Here is a 21807-nt window from a genome sequence, read left to right as displayed (position 1 = left end):
ACGTGCTTCCCTGCAGGGTCCATTGTACAAGCTCAAAAACGGTACAGTTTTAAATTCCTTAAATTATGCCCACAAACATTCACATCTTTCCATTTATCTTTAGACACTCGGTGAGCCGTATATCTCCCCCCGCCGCCCCCTCCCATCTCTCTGAACCCACAGGAGAGCCCGCGCGGACCCTTGACCCGAGGAACACTTCTTATTTTATGGTGATGAACTAGCCTCGATAATAGCCATGGCTGATATCACACCCAGTTAGGGGGGCCATAAATAATTCTCTTCTCCCCCGCACACGAGCCATAAACCAGGGCCGAGGCGCGATAGTTTATCAAAGGCGAGGGCTAGCTCCTTAAATAAACCGCGGTGATCTCACTCGCGGCGCCGAGCCCGGGCGGGCAGGCGCTCCCTCCCGCCCCGGCCCGAGCCCAGGAACGGCCAGTGTCCGACGTCGATCGGCGGCGGCTCCGGCGGCGGCCCTGCTACCAGGGGCCCCGCGGCGCCGGCGGAGGCAGCTCCGGGCTCCCGGGGCCCCGGGCACGCCGCGTCCCTGCCCCGGGGCTGCCCGCGCGGGCAGCGCGGGGAGGAGGGACCCGATGGGCGGCGCCCCAGGGGGCCAGGGGAGACGCCGCGCCCTGCTCTGCGACCATCGCCGAGTTCGTCCCCCGCCCGCGGTTCCGTCGGGCCTGGACGGCGGGGAGCGGAGGCCGCCCGGGGAGGTCTGAGCTTGGCGCCCACGCGCCCGCCTCCCGGCTCCGCGCCTCGCCGTTCCGGGGGGCCTGAGTGGCGGCGCCGAGTTCCGGAGCGGAGCCGGCGCCGCGGTCGCAGCCCCCCTCGCCGGCCGCGCGGCAGCCCGGCCTCCCGAAGTCGCCCCCTGTCGGCGCGTCCGTCGCTCGCGCCTCGGCGGGCGCCACTTACCCCGGGCAGAGTCTTCTGCTCGTGCAGCGCGCTCTGGGCCTTCAGCGCTGACTCACGCTCGCAGTAGGTGAGGAAAGCGCAGCCTAGGGAGGGAAGCAAGCGCCGAGAAGGGTCAGTGGGGCGCCCCCGGGCCGCCCACGCGCCCTCCCGCCCGCCCTCGCGCCTCCAGCCCCTCCCTGCTCTTGGTCCCTCTCTCCACCTCTCTCTTCCGTGCGCTCTACTCGAGATTTCCTGCCTTTGCGTTTTCCTGTGTGTCTGGTTTTCGTCCCTCTCGCTGCTTTTCTATTTTGCTCCTTCGGTGAAGTCTCCCCACTCTGCATCTCCACCCCCCACCCGCCACACCCCCTCTCCCTGCGGGTCTCTTCCTGTCCCATGCCCTGGTACCTGCCTCCCTCAGGGTGCCGTTCTGTCTGTTTCAGCTCCAGCCTCAATACCTCCCAGAAGGGGCGGCTTCCACCCCTCACCCCCAGCGCCTCTAGTCACCCTTGACCATGAACTCTTGTTCTGGCCCCTTAGGAGAAATGTGGAAGGGACCCTTTCAGCCTTCCCAATAAAGGCTCCATCTGTAAAGAGGACCCCAGGCCAGGCTGTCCTAATAAAATGAATGGGGCTGTCCATGTGTCCCCTGCCCCAGTCCATTGTCACATCTGCAGTGGTATCTTCACACCCTTCCCACAGGCTCCTGCTCTGCCTCTAATTCCCTGGGTGACTCCAGCAAATCATGTCCCCTGTCTTGCCTCAGTCTCCTCACGTGGGAACTGAAAGTGATGACTGTGTGGTCCACAAGATCCAGTCCAGTTTTCCCATGGCGGGATTCTGACAGCGCCTCACTGGGGAATCTGGATTTCTCAGAGCACTGTGCCTTACTCAAGGGGTGACTCTTTAATGCTGGCTCTTCAAGCATGGTGACAAGGCAAAGAGAATGCTTGCTGATGGGAGAGGCCTTCTGCGAGTTCCCTCAAACTGTCCCATGTCAGAGCCTCTTCCTATGCCCACAGATGTGTATATGTGTGGCTTGTGGGGCTGGGGCCTTAGGGGAAGTCAAAAAGCCAACTTCAGCCAAGAGCAGGCTTGGGTCTTATGGGGCACTGTAGCCTCAGACTTTTCTAAAGCCACCTGGCTGCCTCCTCTGTTGCACAGTCTTCTTTCCCTCCGTTGTTTCACTGATTCTCCCATGATCTGACCTCCTAACCCTCTGTGTTCACCACTGCCCCCTTTGCTTTGCTCCCACAGTCTCCTCGCCTGCTATGCCTTCTCTCCCCATTTTCACATCCTCCAAGGTCCACCTCCTCCAGGCAGCCTGCCTTGTCTGTTCTAGTCCATCTTAAGTCAACCTCCCTTCTTGATTGGCCACAGCTGGCCATTTGGCCATTCTCATTTATCAACTATTTCCTAAGTGCCCTTGTGCCAGTTTCTGTGCCAGGCCCTGGAGCCCAGTTCCTCTTCTCATGAGGCCCGTGGGCTGCTGGTGCCAGTCTTGTACCTTGTCACCAGGCTCGCTCTGGCCTCTTGTTTCCCAGGGCACAGAGTGCTCCCCGCATCCCCGAAAGTTCCTGACTCCTCCATAACAAAATGAAGACTCCCTTCCTCCTCTTCCAAAGTAAAAATTGGTCCTGCCTCCCCTCTACTCCTGGCTTCAAAGAGGACATGGAAGGGAATCCATGTGTCAGGGAAACAGAGACGGGAAGAAGGAATCAAGGAGGGAAGGCTGGAAGACAGACACTCTCAGGTCCCCCTGGGCTCTCTGCCTTCCCTCCCTCCAGCTCCTGCCCTGGGCTGGGAGGAGCCAACGGTCCTCTCTGTGACTCCATCCATCCCTCCCCATCCAGACCCCAGATCAACCTTCCTCCCCGCTCTCTGCTCCTCCCTCCTGGTCAGGGCAGACGGTTATTGATGGAGACATTGGGAGACTGAAATGAATAGCGGTCAGAGGCCCCTGTGACGTCGTCCCTCGTGCTGCTGCCTGTCTCTCCGGGGGCCTCTTTCCTCTTGTCCCCTCACTGGCCTTGTCCTCCGCCCGTGCCTGCCTGCATCTAGGAGGCAGCCGCTGTCTTGCTGCAAACAGGCAAGCCAGCTCAGGACAAGGTCAGGGGCAGGTTTGGAGACAGAGGAGGAGGGAGGAGGAGGAGGAGGGAGGAAAATGAAGGAGGAGGAGGAGGAGGAGGAGGGAGAGAAAGTGGCTACAATGTTTCCCTGGCCCAGGATAACAAGGGAAGGATTCTAGAAAAAAAAGGAAAAAAAAATCTGTTGCTGTTGTCCAGCTTCCAGGAATTTCTGTCAGTTTTTTTGAGGGAGCTCATGGCTGTGTTGTGAACCACAATCTTCTGGAGACCCCTGTCCCCAGGCCTTGTGTGACCTCTTCTGTCATCTCCACCCCTTGACCTCACCTCCTTTCATTCGTCCCCTGCTCACTCTCCCACCTCCTTCCTGCCCCTCAGCCCCGCCAGGCATGCTCTGCCCTCCGACCTTTGCACTGGTGGCTCTCTCTGCCCAGACTGAGCCCAGCCTGCTGTCCTCACGGTCTGCTCCTTCATTCCCTCAGGTTTCGCTCAAATGTCACCTCTTCATAGATTATGAACTCATTAACATAGCACCCCCTACACACATGCGTGTGCGCACACACACATGACACATACCTGCTCTCTGACCCCTCATCCTGTTTGCTCTTCTCTTTGGCGCCCCTCACCCCAACATATTGATAGTGTGTGTTTGTTCCTTGATTGGCAGTCTCCCCCAGCTCAGATGAGGACGGAGCTTGACTTTGTTTTAGTCCTGCTTGGTTCTTGGTGCCCAGAAAGGGGCAGAGCTCAACACATACTTGTCAAGAGCACTGAACCCCGAACATCTTGGCTACTTTGAGGCTTCCAACAGGTGAAGGGGGGACGGGAGTGATGCTTGGAGCCAGCTGGGAGCTAATCAAGACCCTGAGGACACAGAGCCACACTGGTCGTCCATAGTTGGGGGACAGAGGGTGCCTGTGAGGGCTGATGGGCGGCCCTGGTGGGAGGGCTCTCATGCCCCAGGCGTCCTTGAGCCCATCTGCCCAGGGCCTGATGGTGCAGCTACGTCCCTCCCCTGCTCTCTCTACCCACAGATCACCCCCGGAGAAGGCGGTTGCGTGGTTCCGTACACAGACCCTACCAGCCAGGGGTCACTTCCTGATTCCGCTCTCTGAGCCCCCGTTTCCTCATCTCTTACTCCGTCCAGAGGCTGGTGAGGAGACCTGTTGACCAGCGGGTTGAACCTCCTCTGCAGAGCACTCTAACCACAGAGCACGGTGTAAACACAGAGTCCCTCTTGTGGACTGGGGGGTCAGAGAGGCAGAGTCTCTCCTCTGTCCCTCCACGTCTCCGTGAGGAGGGACTAGCCTTCTATAGGGGCCCATGGGTGCCCACCCACCAGGCCTGCTGAAACGATCTCCTTAGCCAGCCCAGCGCCATGTCTGACTGTCCATTCTGAGAGGTAGCTGTCTCACTGCGGCTCTTTTCAAAAGGCATATGTGGATACGCTGTTATTAACTGCTGACTCTGGGTGCTTGAAGGGACCACATTTGCTCCCTTGCTGGGGGCGGATCCCTGAAGGAACAGCAACGGTCACAGCGTGCTGCAGAACGCAGTGGGCCTGGGTGGGGGCTGGGGTGGGGATCCAGGGTGGCCAGCGGAGAGGGGGCACCCGAGCCTCACCCACGGGGCCTTTGCTAAACCAGCCGTGACTTCCTGTCCTTGTGGCTGCTCCTCACAGGAGTGGAGGAGGGGGTTTCGAGCTATGAGGATGGTGCTGTCTCACTTTCCTCTAAGGAGCTGAGGTGTCACAGAGACACACCCAGTGAGGCCCCTTGGGAACTCCCAGTCTAGCTGGGAAATGAGATTCTCCAGGGAGCAGCCACACTCTGATCCAAGACAGTGTTGGGGAGAAGGTTGGTACCTGGCTCCGCACACCGAAAACTTGAGATGGTCTGATGCTGGAGGCACCCTTTTCAGGGTTGGGGCTGGTGGCTCGGACACCTTTCCCTGCCTTCAGACCCAACACTTCCCTCCCCAGGCCTGATCCCACACGTATACTAGCACTGGAACTCACAGAGGAGGGAACGTGGGTCCACTGTGGCTGTTTGGAGTCGCAATAAAGTTGAAAATCATCTGAAGGTTTCCTAGTGCCAGAACGTTTTTCTGTTTAAACTGTGGAATACTCTATAGCAGTAAAAAAGACGGAATCGTTCTAAATCTCCAATGTGGAAAGATGAATTGTCAGATGGGGAAAACAAGTTGTGAAATTGCAGGCGCCGTATGTATACAACGGAGACTTCTCCATGACTTCCTTCTGTGCCCAAATCTGTGACTCCACCATAGCACAAAGTCTACGAGGGGTCACCCCAAGCTAAAACTAGGGAGCATGGCAGGTAAGGGATGTCTCCCATGACTTTAACAGTTTTTGTTTTGTTTGGCACATTTAGACTCAGAATGGATTCATGTGTCACTTACATAATTAACTTTAAAGAAAAAAAATCCTTGCTAAAACAAGAAGATGAAGTGAAAAGAGATGGGTGAGGCAGATAGGATGCAGGACCCATGGACCATTCTCAGGAGACGGACAGAGATTGTAGGACATTAGCTTCTTGGCAGATTCTTCATGAGGGAGATGATTGTGGGTGGGTCCCACTATGGCCCTGCCTCAAAGCTTTCTCCGATGGGCATTGAAGCGGATTCCTGTCACCCAGCAAGCTGTAAATTGTATTCCTTTGGATCCTGTGGCCCTGAGTCCCAGAAGCTGATGTTTGAGGAATGGAATACATGATGGAGCCCAGAGTGTAACCGAGTAGGACCCTGTGGGGCTTCCCGGGACAGACCCCTCTCCCATTTCTGCAGCAGCTCCTCTCTGAAGCACCCAGATAATAGTATCGCATGTATATTTCCTGAGTTTTTCAGATACTAAAAACCGCTGACAAAAGGAAGAAATTAACTACTTGATGATGAGAGCACGTGGCCCCCTGATCTTCAGGCGCCTAGGGGTTGTTGTGTTGACCACCCTGTGACCTTGACATCAGCCAATCAGAGGACTGTGCACAAGCTGATCACGCACCCTGCGACCCCCTCCCCTTACCTGACCTTTAAGTATGCTTTGCTGAAACCCTGCAGGGAGTTTGAGGTTTTCTTGGGCGTGGGACATCCTGTCCTCCTTGCTTGGCCCTGCAATAAACCCTTCTCTGCTCCAAACTCCATGTTTCAGTTTGGCCTCGTGGTACGGTGGGTACACAAATGTACCTTCGGTAACAAGAGCCTCCTCCCCTTCCCTGTCCCTCCCTCCCATTCTCCTGGGGCCCGGCTGTGTGGTGCTGAGGGTGGGATCTGAGGTGAGAAGCTGCAGAGCTGGCTCGGGAACCTCTGGGTGAGGCTGGACCTCTCCCCCCAGCTCCCCACTTTCCTGGCCCACTGTCTGGGATGGTTCTCCCAGCACCAGCTCATCACCAGCCTCTCCCACCCCTCAGGCCAGCGCTTTCTAGCCCACCACCTCCTGAATCATGGGCTTGAGTGGAATAGAACTGAGCCTGGTGGAGCAGGAACAGACTGGAAATCAGCAGTGGTGAGTTTAGGGGCAAGGAAAGACCCCATTTGGAGAAAAGTCACACCACCGTGCCACCTCCAGCAGCTGATCACCTGGCCTCCCTGCATAAGGTGGACCCCCTGCCCTCCCTCCTGCCCCACCGGCCTCTCCTCTGCTGCTCCTGGTTCCATTGTGCGCACTGGACACTGGTCCACACTCACATTTCCTTATGCCGCCATCTGACCTTTTCCCACTCACCCTTGTTATTTACTCATCCTTCTATTTATCAGTTTCATGTCTTATGTCTCTGAATAGACTGTCAACTCTGTGAAGGGCGGAAACAGCATCTTCTAAGCCCAGGTATTTAGGGGCAGGGAGACCAAGGGAGCCCATGAGGGTGGGGGAAAGAAACCCAGGCCTGGGGGCCTGGGGCACTGAAGAGAGAGCAAGCACTGGGGGCAGAGAAGGAAAGGAGGAGAAGGGCGTGGCCGGGAGAAGTGAACCCAGCCAGGGGCTGGAGGGGGCAGGCAGGGTGGGTGTTGCCAGGCTAGGGTGCAGGTGGGTGGCAGACACCCTTCTCCAGCAAGGCAGCCTGGGCAGATGGGGCGAGGGGTGCCTCGGAGTCCTGAGGAGGTGGGTGGGTGCCCTCTCCCACGTGGGGAAGAAACACGGCGCCATGGAATTAATTGCACGGAGATGGCAGTAATTTACAAAGCCCCCGTGTGCAGGGATAAAAGGCCCTTGTCATTGTGAAGTGAAGGAAGTACAATTTCCTGCCCAGCTCTGAACAGGGCTGAAGCCAGGGGTGTAATCATCGCGGAAGGGAAGGCTCCCAAGTGCTCCCTCCTCCCATCCCAGCCGGGCCTTGGCTTCCTACTAATTAAATTACAGAATTAGCCAGAGGAAGGTGGCCCTAGAATAGGAAGATCTGGACTTTAAAAAGACATGGGATCCTCGTGCCCTGCCCTTGGCTGGCGGAGATGAAGTGAGAGGAAGCTAGGGGTGGGGTGAGGGAGTGGAAGGGGAAGGGAGCAGGAAACACACCAACCAGCCAGACCTAGGGACCAAGGAGAGGGCCCCTGTTCAGAGTGGTTTCCTTTGCCCCAAATCTCCACCCATCCACCTGCTGCGGGACCGGGAACCCCACACTCAGAGCTTCATTCCTTGGTGGTTCTCATCCCAAGATTTACAAAGCAGATGGGGGCCCCACTGCCAGAAATGAAGGCAGACTGTCTGGGGGTGGATAGAGGGAAGGGGAGCGGGGATGTCTTTCAGCATCCCTGGAAAGAGGGTTACTGGTGTCCTGAAGCCCCGTCTGTCCCTCCATCCAGCCTCTGCCCCCAGCTGTCTGAGTGGCCAAGGGCGGCCTCCCTCCTGCCTTCTGGAGCAGATGCTCCCTTCCCTGTGTGGGAGACACTGCAGACCAGTTCCTCATACACATGCTCTTCCTCTGGGAATGTCCTCCCACCTCTGGGCCTGCCCCGGGTCTGCACCTCCTTCAAGACCCATCACTTGGGTCGTGTTTTCAGGGAAGCCCTCAGAGCCTAGCTCAGCCACCGTAGTCTCCCCTTCCGTGATTCCTGTGTGGCTGCACCCTTGACCACTGCTCATGGCTTGTCCCAAAGTTGAGCCTCGTCCCCCTTCTAATCTGTGAGTGCCTGGATAATCTGTGAGCTTCTGGTAACAGGCATAGAAAGAAACCACGGGGTCTGCCATGGTCTCTGACTCTCTTTCCCAGTGCCTGGCCGCCAGGTGATCCCTCTGCCATCTCCCCAGGACCCTGCCTGGCCATTCCAGTCTCCCCAGGCCTTTCCACCTGGCCTCACTCCCTCTCTCCTCCTCCTCCCTGGGAGTTCTCTGCTGACGTTTCCCTCAGTCCATCAGCCAGGGAGAACGATGTTTACCCACAGAACACGGCTCTGACTCACTTCTCCATCTCCATCGGGGAAAACCTAATCCTCAGAACAGCACCCTATCTCCTGCTGCCTCCTCCATGCTTCTCTCCTTTGAAGCTTCTCCTCCAGGAAGCCTTCCTTGACTACACCAAACCCAGCATCTCTTAAAGCCCTTTGCGATGGCCCCTCTCAGTGGGCAGTTGGAATACATATCTTTGTCTACTCTGCATTTGTGTGTGTTTGCCCACGTGGAAATAGTCTACTATAGGAGCTGCTAATTCTGCATCCCCTTCTTTTCCCAGTGACAGGCATCAGTGAATGCAGTGGTTGCTAAATGCCACTTGGCCCCTGGCTGGGTGACAGGGAGCTGCAAGGCTGGGGAGAGATGGCTGGTTGCAGGGGAAGCCGGGTGTGGAGAGGGTCTGGAATGGGACGTCTACCCTTCGGCTTAGGTTCCTGGAGATGGCGGGAGCCATCCATCTTCCTCCAAGGAGGCCGGGCTTGGATTGGGGGGTGGAGGGGATGAGGGGATGGCCGGCAGGAGATGGAGATGGATGGCGCCCTCAGCCAATGAATCAGGGCTGCTGGCCGGCTCACTTCTTCGGGCCCTCCAGTGCTGAAACCCCACCCTCAGCCCCTGTCCTGCTATTGGGCTCGACACTGCCCTCCTGCGTCAACTCTTCAACCTAGAAACTCCAGAGGAGTTTGAGCTGCAGGTGAACTCCAAGTTTAAGCATTTCTCAGGGTTAAGCTGGTTGTGTCCCATGGGGCATTGGGCCCCACTCACCGTGACTCAGCCCTCATGCCCTTTGCAGCCACAAGACAAAAATGGACACGGGGCTGGGGGAATCTCCCCAGATCTAGCCTGGGAAGCCCCAGGAAATGGGACCAGACCTCTCTTTCTTCTCCTGCTGGGCATGGGTAGGGCTCAGGAAGCTCAGATCCAGGGACTCCATTGGCTCTGGACCTCGGAGGATGAAAGGACCAGCAGGCAGGCCTGTGCCAAGTGTCTGTCCCTGCCAGTTGCCCTTGTTTACACCCTGAGCACTGGAGAATTACATGTCTGGTGTCGCCGGCAGCATCTTTATGGCACTGTGAAAAAGGACAAAAAGTGGACATGACACATTGATGGCCTCACCCCTTTCTCTGCAAAGAGTTCTCGGTCTGTGGCTGGGGCTGATGGGCCCATGAGGCTCCGGGGTTGGGGGCTGGCCCAGGGAAGGTGTCAGCCTTTCTAAGGCCCAGCCTGTGGGACAAGTAAAACCTGCCTCATGACACATGTGCTGGGTTTTGTTCCCACAGCCAAGGGGCTGCCTCTGTGCCCCTGATCTGGGCTGGTGGTTCCTGCTGGTCCCCAGGACAGCACAGAGTGCTCCCTGTCACTCGTGCAGAGAGCTTTTACTTGCCACCATGCCGCCATGCCCATGAGCTCATGATTCTTACACTGCACAGTAGACCGGGGTGTTATCAGCATCTGACAACTGGGGTTGTGGGGGGGTGCGGCTGTGTGATTTGCCTGGTGATGGAGCAGAGACCTGGTTTGGGGCTCAGTTCCTGTCACCTCCTCTTGAAGCCCTGGCAGTGTCTTAGGGGAGTGTGAGTGGGGACCGTGGGGACCCTGATGGGAGAGGTCCTCCCTCCACACCCCCACCCCATTGCTGGGATTTGGGGTAAGGAGCTCAGGGATGACCTTATTCTTTTCGTACACGGGCCCAGGTGGAGTCAACTGAGGTCTCTGGGGCCTCCCGGGCCGCATGCTCCTGGCTTCCCTCTTCTTCCGGGACCCTCTCCAATGTCAAAGTCAGGCCCTGGGCTCCTCCGCAGAGGGCCCCATCGGAGCATCATGGCTGGATTTGGGATGCATGTAGGATACTGACTCCTCACACAAATCCCAAGGTAAATGCGAGAGTCGAGAAACTGAACTGCGTCCTCTTCTAATTAGGAGTTTAGATCTTCCTGTTCTGAATTTTCTTAGATCAGGGCACACCTACTGAAAGGCCAGGCGTGACTCAGTGGGAAGGGACCACCGCTCACCGAGCGCCATGTGAAAGGGGCTCTCAGGGGTCTCGTCGGTGTGACCCCACCATAACCCAGCAAGACCCTGTGGGGACAGACTCTCTATTTCCTCTGCTGCAGCTCCTCTCTGAAATACCCAGGTAATAGTATCTCATGTATATTTTCTGACTTTTTCAGATGCTGAAAACCATCACCAAAAGGAAGAAATTAACTAAAAACCTCCACTAAAAGGAAGAAATTAACTAAAAACCACCACCAAAAGGAAGAAATTAACTACTTGATGATTGAGAGCCCGTGGCCCCCAGACCTTCAGGCGCCTAGGGGTTGATAGTGTTGACCACCCTGTTACCTAGACATCAACCAATCAGAAGATTGTGCACGAGCTGATCACACACCCTGTGACCCCTGTCCCTTGTCTGCCCTTTAAATATGCTTTGCTGAATCCCTCCCCGGAGTTCAGGGTTTTCTGGGCGTGAGCCACCCTGTCCTCCTTGCTCGGCCCTGCAATAGACCTTTCTCTGCTCTAAACTCAGACGTTTCAGTTTGTTTGGCCTCACAGTGTGTCAGGCACAGGAACACACACCACCAGTCGCTGCACTGCGGGAGATGGGTAGCAGGCAGGGCCAGAGAGAGCGAGGCTCGTTTAACTGCTCTGAGAGGGAAACCAGCAGCGTCCCTGGTCTCAGCCTCCCCGCCCTCGGCCTGCCCGCCTCCGCGCCTGCCTGTCCGATATGGAGATCGCCTCTCCCTCCTCCCCAGTTTGCCCGAAATGCAGAGCCTCACTACTGACTTAGGCACGCTGTTGGCCCCGGCCTGATGGGCTGGACTTCTCGGTGTACGGGAATGACACAGGCAGAATCTGAGCCCCCAGTCTCCCCAGCCTTTGCTGGACATGTGCAGGTCTTATGCCCACAGAGGGAGCTCAGTGAAGGCTTTGTGAGTTCCATAGAATTCCCCTTCTTGGAGCTTTACATGGTGGTTGGACAGGCTAAACTGGGGAGGGGGTCATTTTCCCCATAGGATCCCCTTCCCCATGCAGAGGGGAGCGTGGAGGACTTTGGCATGCCCCCTGAAACTGTCCCCACGTACCGACAGACGGCTCTCTAACCCCATGATGTCCTGTGGTGTGGAGGTCAGCCTCTCTGACTCCTGTCTCGCATGTAAGGAGAGGCGATCAGACTCGCAAGGCAGAGGACTGATGAGTCCATTTGTCTTTTTGTCTCAGCCACCCTGAACCACACTCCCCAACAGTGGGTGTCCATGTCACCTCCGGGCCTTTGTTTCTGCTCCTCCCCACGCCGGGATGCCGCCTCTGCTTCTGGGTCCTCTACCAGATCCTCCCACCCTTGGAACCCTCCCCAGCTTCCCAGCCCTTGCTGATTTCTCCTTCCAACAAGCCCTTCCACATCCAAGTGTCTGAAACATAAAGACAGAGTTGGCTTGAACAGTTTTCTGCTCTTCTCGTCGGTGGGAACTCTGTCTCCCTAACTGGACCACAGCCCATGGGACTTCTCCTGTATTCCAGACCAAGCCCTGGCATGGGGGCCTCATAAGAGCAGCTGAATTGCCCAGAATCAGAGAGGGGTGCGCTGCACCCCTTTGACTGCACACAGGCACTCAGGACCTGCCTGGTGAGGTGAATTAAGCTTACCTCTCTTCTCTGGCTCTTTCCTAACAGGTCCTAATTCACTTAAAGGACACAAAAAATAGATAGAAGCACACCAACCAAGAAGTTCCAACCTCAGCATCCAAGACAGGCTATTTTGAAAAGACCAATAGCCAGGAGTCCTATATTATAGGATCAATGTTTAGAAAATGTGATTTTCTTTTTAAAAGCAGAAAAACAATCTCGCTCAGTGCAGGCAGGCCATGGTCCAGCTCTCGGTGGAGGAGGCCTTGCCCTCACGATCTCTGCCACTCAAGCCACTCTTCTGGCCAGGCTTTGGGCTTCACCCAACATCAATAAGGTAAGTTCAATCACAGGCATTTAGCAATATTTAACCTGAGGGCTGCGGCAAGGAAGGGTTAGCCAATGTGACTGGGATGCCGGCTTCAGTGAGCCAGTCCCTCAAGCCCTCACAGAGACGTTGTTCACGTCTTAGGAGGGGCAGGGGCCCTGGCTTTTGCTTTCAAGTCAGCTGTCCCCCATCCTAGGAAGAGCCAGAGCCATGCACAGTGACCCTTCCTTCATTGGTGACCTAAAGGTGGTGCCCAAGGTGGCAAGAGGCAGCTGGCAAGTGGGGATGGTGACCTTGGGGGGGTGGGATGGAGCCTGGCACTATGTCATCTCTTCCCAGACACCTGCCCACGTGCCCACAGGACCCACCAAGAGTGACGACTGAACGGCTGATTTGTTGACTTTTGTACTCGAGACCCAAAAACCCACGTGACTGGAATCAGGAAGGTCATCTGTGGATGCAGTCAAAGGTGCTTCACTCACGCACTCATTCTGCACCCAATTACAGATAGTCTATCATTGGCCAGGTGATGGAAGCCAGACCTCCGCATTAAAGGAGACGCCAGGTAGACACTATGCCTGCAACAGGCATGCCCGCCAAGCCAGGTCAGGGCTTATCAGTGGCACAAACGATGACAGGAAACACTCAGTGAGCCGGGGTTCTATGCTGGGGATTGTTCTGCGTGCTTTCCATGGATTGTCTCATTTAATGCCATAACTCTATAGAACAGTACAATTATTGCCCCCATTTTGCAGCTGAGGAAACTGAGGCACTGCAAGATGAAAGGCTGGCCGAAGGTCTTGCGGCCAGGTCCGTGGTAGGGCTGGGCTGTGAGCTGGGATGGGCTGCCTGCAGCGTTGTGGCCTTAACCATGGGCTCTGCCCCCCATGGAGGAGGGCACTCAGCTCTGCCCGGGGGAGGGTCAGTGCAGGGCCACCTGAGTCAGCCTGGAACCTACAGTGGCCTCTAGGGAAGGATGTGCTGGTAAAAGGGCTATGTATGTGCAGAGACAAAGAGCCGTGGGCAGCAGGGTGAGGGTGGGGCCCCTGGAGTGTTCTAGGGGGCTGAAGCCCCCAGGTTCCGGCTCCTTCAAAGCTGGATGCCTTCCCCAGCACCCTTCCTTGGCCTCCCCCTTGTCCGTTCTTCCTTTCCTCTTTCTATCCTTTCTTTCCCCTCCTTCCTCCCTTCCCTTATTTCTCTTTTTCTCTCCTCTCTCCTTCCTGCCTCCAACTTCCAGCATCCTCTCTTTCCCTTCCTCCTTCCTCTCTTTCTTTTTTGGTCTCATGGCTGGTACCCCATATGCTCTCTTGTCCGTCTACTTAATTCCCATCCTGACCACTCCAGGATACACCATTTTTCCCATCCCGAAACAGCGGTAACATCTGACCCCCTGGCTTCTGTCGCCAGCCAGCTGGTGCCTCTGGGAAAACCATTTAACCCCCGTGGCCTGATGGTTTCCGTCAGCAGGATATCTGGATCCTGGGAAAGGGCTGCGACCTGGGAGGGAGATGGGTCTGGTTCTGACAGTACCCTCTTCCTTGTTCGGGAACCATCCCTGCCCGTCGGGTTGCTTGGGCAGTTTCCATAGCCCCTCCCTCCGGGGCCTCAGCTTCCTTACCTGGGAAATGGGAATAATGGCACTTATCTGCTGGGGTTGTGGGACCAGCAGAGTGCATGGCATATAGTTAGTGGCGGGGGAGTTACCATCACCACTGTTGTCAGTAGCAGCAGTTGTGATGCGATGCTAACGATTCCCTACCATGTGAAAAATAGCTTTGGCATTTCTGCGGGCTAGCGGTGCCTGCTTCCCTTGCGTGGGACCTGCACGCCGCCCACCACACGCACTCACACGGCAGGGGCGCTGTGCGGCCCTCCTGCCCCGGCACAGGCCAGGCCGCGGGGGGCAGAGTGACGGAGGGTTTGCATTGAGAGTGTAGGAGGCAAGTGTGTTTGGTTTACCTCGTGTATCTAATATGCTAATGACAGGAGGCAGTAATGAGCTGGCAGGGACCTGGGTGACAAAGAGCTGGCTTCATGCTTCCCCAAAGAGGCTCTTCAGTGTCAACAGTTTCTTTTGTGAGAGGAATTGTTAAGACCTGGGAATACGGGCTGCGAGGGTTGGGGCGAGGACAGCTGGGGGTGTCTCTGTCAAGTGTAGCGCAGGACGCGGCGGCAGCATTGGGAAGGGGGGTTGGGCTGCCCTGCGAGGGTGGGCATGGTCACCTCCACCCTCGTGGGGAGGAACGGATGTGGACTGGGCCCTCACATCTGTGTTACTCACTGGTTTCCCCCAAGGACCCTGTGAGTTCCCAGATGGCAGGGCCAGCCCGTCTGCCATGGACCCTGGTAAGTCCTACCCCTGACAGAGGGCCAGATACGGCAACAGGAAGTGCAGGGTGAGGGACGGACACTGGTTCGGCATCTGAACACTGACTGAAGGCAACTTCTTGCTAGGTAAACCGCAGCCTCCAGCAAGTCACTAGCTCTCTCTGGATCTCGGTTTCCTTTTCTGTGAAATGGGTTTGGCATCCCTGCCCATGAATCTGTTTCTTGTGAATGAAAAATATTGCCCGCCATATCAGTAAACAAAGGATGCTGTGGCCATCAAGTCATCAGCCACTGCTGCCACCCCCGACAGTGAACGGAGGGAACTCAGGATGCAGACGAGCATGCAGCCTGGCCTCTGCTGCCACCCCCAGCAGTGCCCGCTGAGGGCACTCAGGATGGGAAAGAACAGAATACTGGCCTTAGATGGTTAAGGTTCCTATCAAAGAAATGGTTTCAATGGGCTCAGACTCTTGTGCCTTCCCATGCATAGAAAAGCGCCAAATTCCTTCATTTGTAATAACTGGTTTTGTTTAATGAACAGTAATCTAAGATTCCGACTACTTGGTCTTTGTTGCAAAAACCCCTGTGTATCCTGGCTCCTCCCCTGTCTCTTCGGACCAGTTTCTTAGAGCCATCTGAGAGGCTGTGTCCTGGGCTCGAGTCCCCCAGAAGCCCAACAAATAGAACATAACTCTCAACTTTCAGGCTGTGTGCATTTTTTCAGTCGACAGCCCCAGCATCCGGCCCAATCCTGTCACCACGTGGGTCCTGGCAGATGTTAATTCATCCATGAGTGAACGGGTGGAGGAGTGAGGGACCGGGAAGGGTACATTATTGTTCTTTTACGGGAGGAAAGGTCGCGTCTGAACGTCAAGGTGAGGCAATCATTCCAACAGCACATGGCCGGTCAGTGAGAGAAACAGCTGAGGCCCAGTGCCCGGCCTCCTGGGTTGAGCGAGGTGGGCAAGACTGAGCGAGGGCTGCAGGGCCCGGCGCAGGCCTGAGGAGGTGAGAGCAGGCCCATTGGGCATCCTCGTGGAAGGCCCCAGACAAAACATGCGGGCAGCAGACTGTCAGCAGATGGAGGCGTGTCTCCAAGACTTTGCACCGAATGGAAGGGAACAGGGAGGGCAGGCTCACGCGAGCGGGTGGGGGCCGGATCCCAGCCGCATCCCCGCCCCCGCCTGGGGGAGGGAGGCGCACGTCTGGGCCGCTCATGTGTCCCACAGGTCTGTACAGTCCTAGTCTCAGTTCTCAGCAACCTGGAGAGAGTCTGCAGGCAGAAGGAGTGGGCTGAGAAGGGGATTTTGCGGGGACCCAGGCCCGGGGCTCCGTGAGCTGTGCCAGGTAGAGCCAAGCTGACGTTGTCTGCTCTGGCCATGTCTCAGTCTTTGCATCCTCAGGTTTTACCCTTTCTTTCAGCTTCCTAGACATTTCCTTTAGATCTCTGTTTTGTCTTGGCTGAGCTGAGTGTACCCTATGGCCAGGAAGGCCAGCTTGGGCCTGTTCTACTCCCGGGCAGCGGTGCCCCTTGTCAGAGACCCCTGTCCCCACTTCACATACTGTGTGAAGTGCGGGGCTGACCTCAGAGGTCCCCAGTGGTACCAGAAATGTGGACTGGAGGCCAGGCCAGGTGTGAGCAGAGGGTCCAGGACTGGAGTGACCGGAAGTGGGAGTGGCAGGAATGAAGAGAGAGACCCTTGATGCAAAGGCCTCACAGACAGACATGCGAAAACACCTGAGGCTGGAGGCTGCAACTTGGATCAGAGGCCAGATGGGGGCCCTGGCCTTCTGGGGACCTCAGGCTTCCTTGCCTGTAAAATCCCGACCAATCAGAGCAGCCGATGGGTGCTGGGGAATGTCCCAGGAATGAAAACCAGAAGGAAGATGCAGAGCTCTGTGTTTTAATCCTACTTCTACCTGTTCCTCCTTCAGCCTGAAGGCCCAGGTAGACCAAGGTAGGGGCCCTGGCTCTGGCAGAGCTCTGAGGCCTGCTGCTCTCAGTTCTTTCCCGAAGTCTCCCAAGGCACCTGCTCTTTGCCCAGCCTGGCATGGGGAGGGAGGGAGGGAGGGAAGGACGGGAGAGGAAGACAGGCTACTGGAACTCGGCGACATCCAGCCTGGGGCAGGGACATGGAGGAAGCCTGAGAAAGGTGACCAGTGACCGTGGAAGCCTGGGGAAGCCAGGGTCAGTGTGGGTGGTGGGCAGGGGACCCTTATGGAGGCAGCAGTGTCCCTTCCCCAGGACCTTGACAGAGGAGGAAGGAGGGGGTACCACTCCTGGTGGTTGGAGCGAGCGTGCTCTATGTGGGGACCGGCGGGGCAGCAGGCATTTGCAGTGAGACTGTGTGCTCTTAGAAATGCACCCCTGTGTTGGCCAGCACAGGCTAGCCCAGCCTTACCCTCTCCTCCCTCCCCCACCTCCTTTCCAGTCCTCCCCCACCAGGTGTCTGTTCAGGCCAGGCTGGGGGTAGGAAGTGGGGGAGATTCACAGAGCTCAGCGGGCAGCAGAAGCCATCAAGTTTTGCATCCCGGGTGGTTTCACGGCACAGGCTGCCTCTGCCTCCCACGGCCGGTCCCCCCATGAACCGCGAGCCACAGCGCTGCCTGCCTGTTTTTGTCGGCGAGTCTATATATAGCGACGGAGATGCACACTCTGGAATTGGATTTGATGTAGCCCTCTGGACTCGAGCTAACTTTTGGGGAGTAGTTTTCTTGGGAGCCTGCCAGTCCAATTCCTCCCTCATGAACACTAATTACTGCACAGACCTTCTCCATGAAATCGGTGCTGAAGCCATTTCCATCCAGGCGGCTCTCCAAGACGAAATTTTTCTACTGGGAACCGACAGCCGCAAATAAACCTACCATCTACTTAGCAACGGAGAGCAAGAGCGGGTGGGAGGCGGGGAGGGAGGGAGGGCTGGGAGGAGAGGGCTCGGCTTCTTTTCTGCCTTCTGTTCTTTATTTTTCAGAAAGGGTGTAATCAGCGCTCTCGGGAAAGGTGGTACAGGGTGTCCAGGAAGCCAGGGCAGTGGCCCAGGAGGAGGGGCCCAGTACCCGCTCTTGGCTGCTTGAGGCTGGCTGGATACTGCAGGGAGAGAGCCCCCTGGCCTCTCCAGGATTTTTTCTTCCTTCCCCACCCTAGCCTCCCTCATACTCCCACAGGTCTGGCCCATGCCTAGCATCCTCGGCCTCACCTCCCCGAGGATGGCCTTCTTCCACATCTCTGCCTGCTGAGTTCTCATTCATCAGCCAGGGCCTGGGCACCATCCCACCTCTGCCAGGTGACGCTTCCCTGACCCCGCTTGGAAGCCCCAATCCTTCCATTCTGAACTCCAGAGGCCTGTGCCAGGCACCCAGCAATGGAATCTGTTTTGCTCTCTGCCCATCAGCTGCCAAGGAAGGGGTGGGCACCCAGGTGGAGGGGGGACCTGGCAACACCAGGTCCCACCAGGTACATCACCACACCCTTGAGAAGTAGACACCTTCTCCTCAACTTCGCCCAAGACAAGCCAGAGCTCAGGGAAGTCAGGCAGGATGTTCATGGTCACTTCATACCTTGGAAGAGGCAGGGCTGGGATTTAACTGCACGAGTCTGCGTCCCGAGGCTGGATGCTGTGCTCTGTCTCCTGGCTCCCCGGGATGGTTCTGGGGCAGTGCTGGCTTCTCACCCACCTCTGCCTCCAAGGTCAGCTCTGGACTCTGTACTCAGCCCCTGTTCTAGAAGCACTTGCACCCAAAGGACGGGAAAATTGCCCCCTGAGCTTTCCTCAGGCCCAGGGCAGGCCCAGCGAGCTCTTATGACCACTGGCCATTTGCAAGATTCCAGCACTCCAGCCAATAAAGCCAGAGAGGTCCTCAGAGCCTGCTGGGGGTTTTGACACACTGTACCAACCTTGTCCAGTAGGCAAAAGCACTGCTCTCTCCCCTGGCAGAGCTCCCTCTGCATCTTGTGCCCAGAGACACTCTCCACCAGGACCCCAGCCCACAAGTCACCTTTCCCAAATCCCTTAACTTCTGTTTTCTGAGACCTGTGGCCTGGGAGAGGGCACTCCCCTCCCCAAGTGTGGTTAAAACGGGGCTAGTGCCACTTCTGCCATCAAGACTTGGTGAGTCCCTGCATCTCTCTGGGTCTCAGTTTCTCCATCCATCAAATGGGTACAATGATTCCTGCCCTAGCTCTCTTACCTGGGTGGAGACCACAGTAGAGCTACTTGGATGCTGGATATCTCCCTCAAAGCCCCTGTTCCATGCACCTGGCCTCAGGCTCACCCTGGACCCTCCTGTCCCTGCCTACCCATCCAGTATGGATGAGCCAGGCCAGAGCTCAGCTCTCCTCTCCAGCAAGAAGCAACCAGACTAACAGAAAACTCCCACTGAGGGAAGGAGAGAATGGTTTTCTGGGGCAAGGAGGGGAGAGAAGCCCCCAAAGAGCTCTCTCTTTAAAAAAGCCTCAGGCTGGAAATCAAGAGAGTGGGTTTATGCCCAGGGCCTTATTTGCAGGAAGGGAGTGGAGATGGATGAGCTGATCTCCCAGCCCTTTCCTTGTGGATATCCTGAGGGAGTTAAGAACGGGGCTCACACACTGCTGGGCTCCACTACCTTAGCTGCGCAGTTTGGGGCAGGAGCCACTGTCTCCCTCAGTTTATCCACCTGTAAAATGGGAGACTAACAGCACTCATCTCACTGGGTGGCTGAGGGCTGAATGAAAAGAGATGTGTCTGGAGCAGGGAGCACCCCTGGTGTGCAGTCAGCACCAGGGTCAGTGTCAGCTCCTAGTCCATGGACCGTGTGGTCCCAGCCGGCGACAAACATTGCCTGGGCGGGCACTGTGCACACATTTCCTCACTTAGCGCACTGGTTCTGCTTTCATTGTATGTGTGTGTGAAAAATGTGGAAAGTCCCGGAGGCAGGACCAGAGTGCTGCCTGGAAGTGTGGCTCTCCCCCAGATTCTCAGAGCCCCGCACAGCTCTGGGCATCTGGCTGCTGGGAGAGGCCTGTCCAGAGGATGGGCCTAAACGGTGAAAGAGGCTGGTCACCACCAGTCCTGGGGTCCCCGGGGGTGGCCGTCCTCAGGCAGCCAAGGGCTACTCAGGCTGAGCCTTGTAAGGTGAGGGAGGGCCTGGGGGCTCCTGGTCGAAGAGAGGAGGTGCCAACTGCCCAGCAGGAAGTGGGATCCTCACATGGCCCGTTCCACCTGCCAGCTTCTGTCTGCGTGGCTGCACTGAGCCTGACACCAGGCCAGCCAGGCCCACCCACAGCCCCGGGAAAGCAGGCCGGGCTCCACGCACCCTTCCTTTCAACAGCTCTTATGTTTTCTGGTTTTGCTTCCCTGCATAGATTTCTGGTTAATCTTTAGTAAAATTCTAATCTCCCATCATCAGAGCTGAGCTGGAACGGACACATTCATTGTGGGGGCTGTCCCAAGGGGAGTGTGGCATGGTCACGTCTGTTCTGGATGGAATGCAGGCACAGTGGGCTTTGGGGGGCCAGGTGGGGATGACTGCAGGGCTAAGCCCTTTGCACCTAAAGTAAGTGCTCTCCTCCCAGGGCAGCACCCCTAGGGAGCATCCCTGGAAACAAAGAAAACCCCAGAAACAGGCAGGGAAAAGGGTGGTCAGAGGCACAGGCTCTGATATCAGACAGTTCCTGTCTGGGCTCCACCACTTCCTGGCTGTGTGATCTTGGGTGAGTTCCTTAACCTCTCTGAGCCTCACTTCCCAAATGGTACAATGGGATCGATCCAGGTCTGTTGTGACACACGCAAAGCTCTCAGCGGAGTGCCAGGCCCCATGTGTGTTCCTTTTGTAATGTCACTGAGCAGAGGTTTCCTCTGGATTTTGCATCCCTCCCTGAGCCTGCCTGGGACACGCCTTTCACTGGGATGGTAGGGTGATAGCCTTGGCCTTATTGGCAGGTGTCTCCTCCAGGGCTGTGGGCCCCACCGCGCCTTCCAAAGCCTCAGCCCACATCTGTGTTGCCCCCTCCCTTCCCACCCCGACGCCGCCCCCCTGTCCTTTCAGCATTCTCTGAGCAGAAAAACAAATCAAAGTTGCCTGCGTGTCTCGGAGCTGTCTCGGAGCCCTCGATGCTCCTGCGAAGCGATCCCTTGCTTCCCATTACCCACCCCAATAACTCTTGTATATGGAGTGTGAAATAATTAGGAGTGGCAAAAATAATTTAGGAAACAAGAAGAAACTAATTGTATAAGCTTGTTTGGGGAAAACACAACTGACCGAAAAACCCATTGTGCTGGGAGATGTGGACAGCCCGACCAGATCCCCCGAGGTCAAGCTGAGGGCTAGCTCACCTGGAAGGGCCCCTTGCAAAGCCTTCACTCAGGACCGTCTGCCCCCACCCCGATCCTCCAAGAAGGGCCCACTGGTGCTGCAGCCGGGACAAGCCATCCTCACGGGCCCAGGGGTGACTTCCCTTCTATGCCCTCGTCTCGGGCCATCCTGCAGAGGCAGGTGGGGAGGGAGGTTGGGTTGCTGCCCAGAGCAGTATCATGTGGTCACGTGGGCTTGGCAACCCCCTGAACGTGAGCTGGGGCCACAGGCAGGCTGGAACATTCCTGTTCCCTCTCCCACCTGCCTGCCTTTGCCACTCAGCCTCCCCAGCCTCAACAGACGCCCACTGCACAGTCAGCATGCATCGCGCACTAATGACGCCGAGCTTCCCTGGGAAATGGGGAAAAACATCCGGTGCCGCGCGTTTTATGGCCCTGCTAACTTAGAGAAGTTTGCTTCCTCCTTGAGCACTTTGCCAACTCCTGAGCTCCTGCCCAGCCTCCACCCCACTAGCTCCTTACTTTCTGGGAGGTGGAGGGTCAGGCGCCTTGGTTTCCAAGTGGCAGATGAGGGGTGAGGAGGAGACAGTTTCGAGGTAGGATAATGAGGGGCCAGAGAGACGGAATAATCTGCAGAAGGTCACCGTCACCAGGAAGGCCGCTTGGGGTCTGACCCGGGCTGCTGGCTCTCGTCTTCCTTATAGTCTGGACGGCTCAAGGCCTGGATCCTGGTTGAGCCCAGAGGTGGCTTCCTCTGCTCCCTTGGGACCCTGCTCAAGGCCCCGGAACCCCCTGCCCTCATCTGACGGAGAGCTGGGCGCAGGGTGGGGAGGAGGCCGCCCCTTCCCTGTACACCCCACCCGCTTA

The 21807-nt window shown here is 56.9% G+C and overlaps 1 pseudogene; it reads right to left on the bottom strand.

The window, feature by feature from the left end:
* Window positions 1-369: 369 nt before the first annotated feature.
* Window positions 370-21807, bottom strand: part of LOC102525858 (uncharacterized) — a 77441-nt pseudogene continuing 56003 nt past the window's right edge.

The sequence above is a fragment of the Vicugna pacos genome, chromosome 24 (genome assembly GCF_048564905.1).
Source record: "Vicugna pacos chromosome 24, VicPac4, whole genome shotgun sequence".
NCBI classification, from domain to species: domain Eukaryota; kingdom Metazoa; phylum Chordata; class Mammalia; order Artiodactyla; family Camelidae; genus Vicugna; species Vicugna pacos.
Note: the sequence above shows the minus strand (reverse complement) of the source record. Positions and strands in the feature narration are given on the sequence as shown.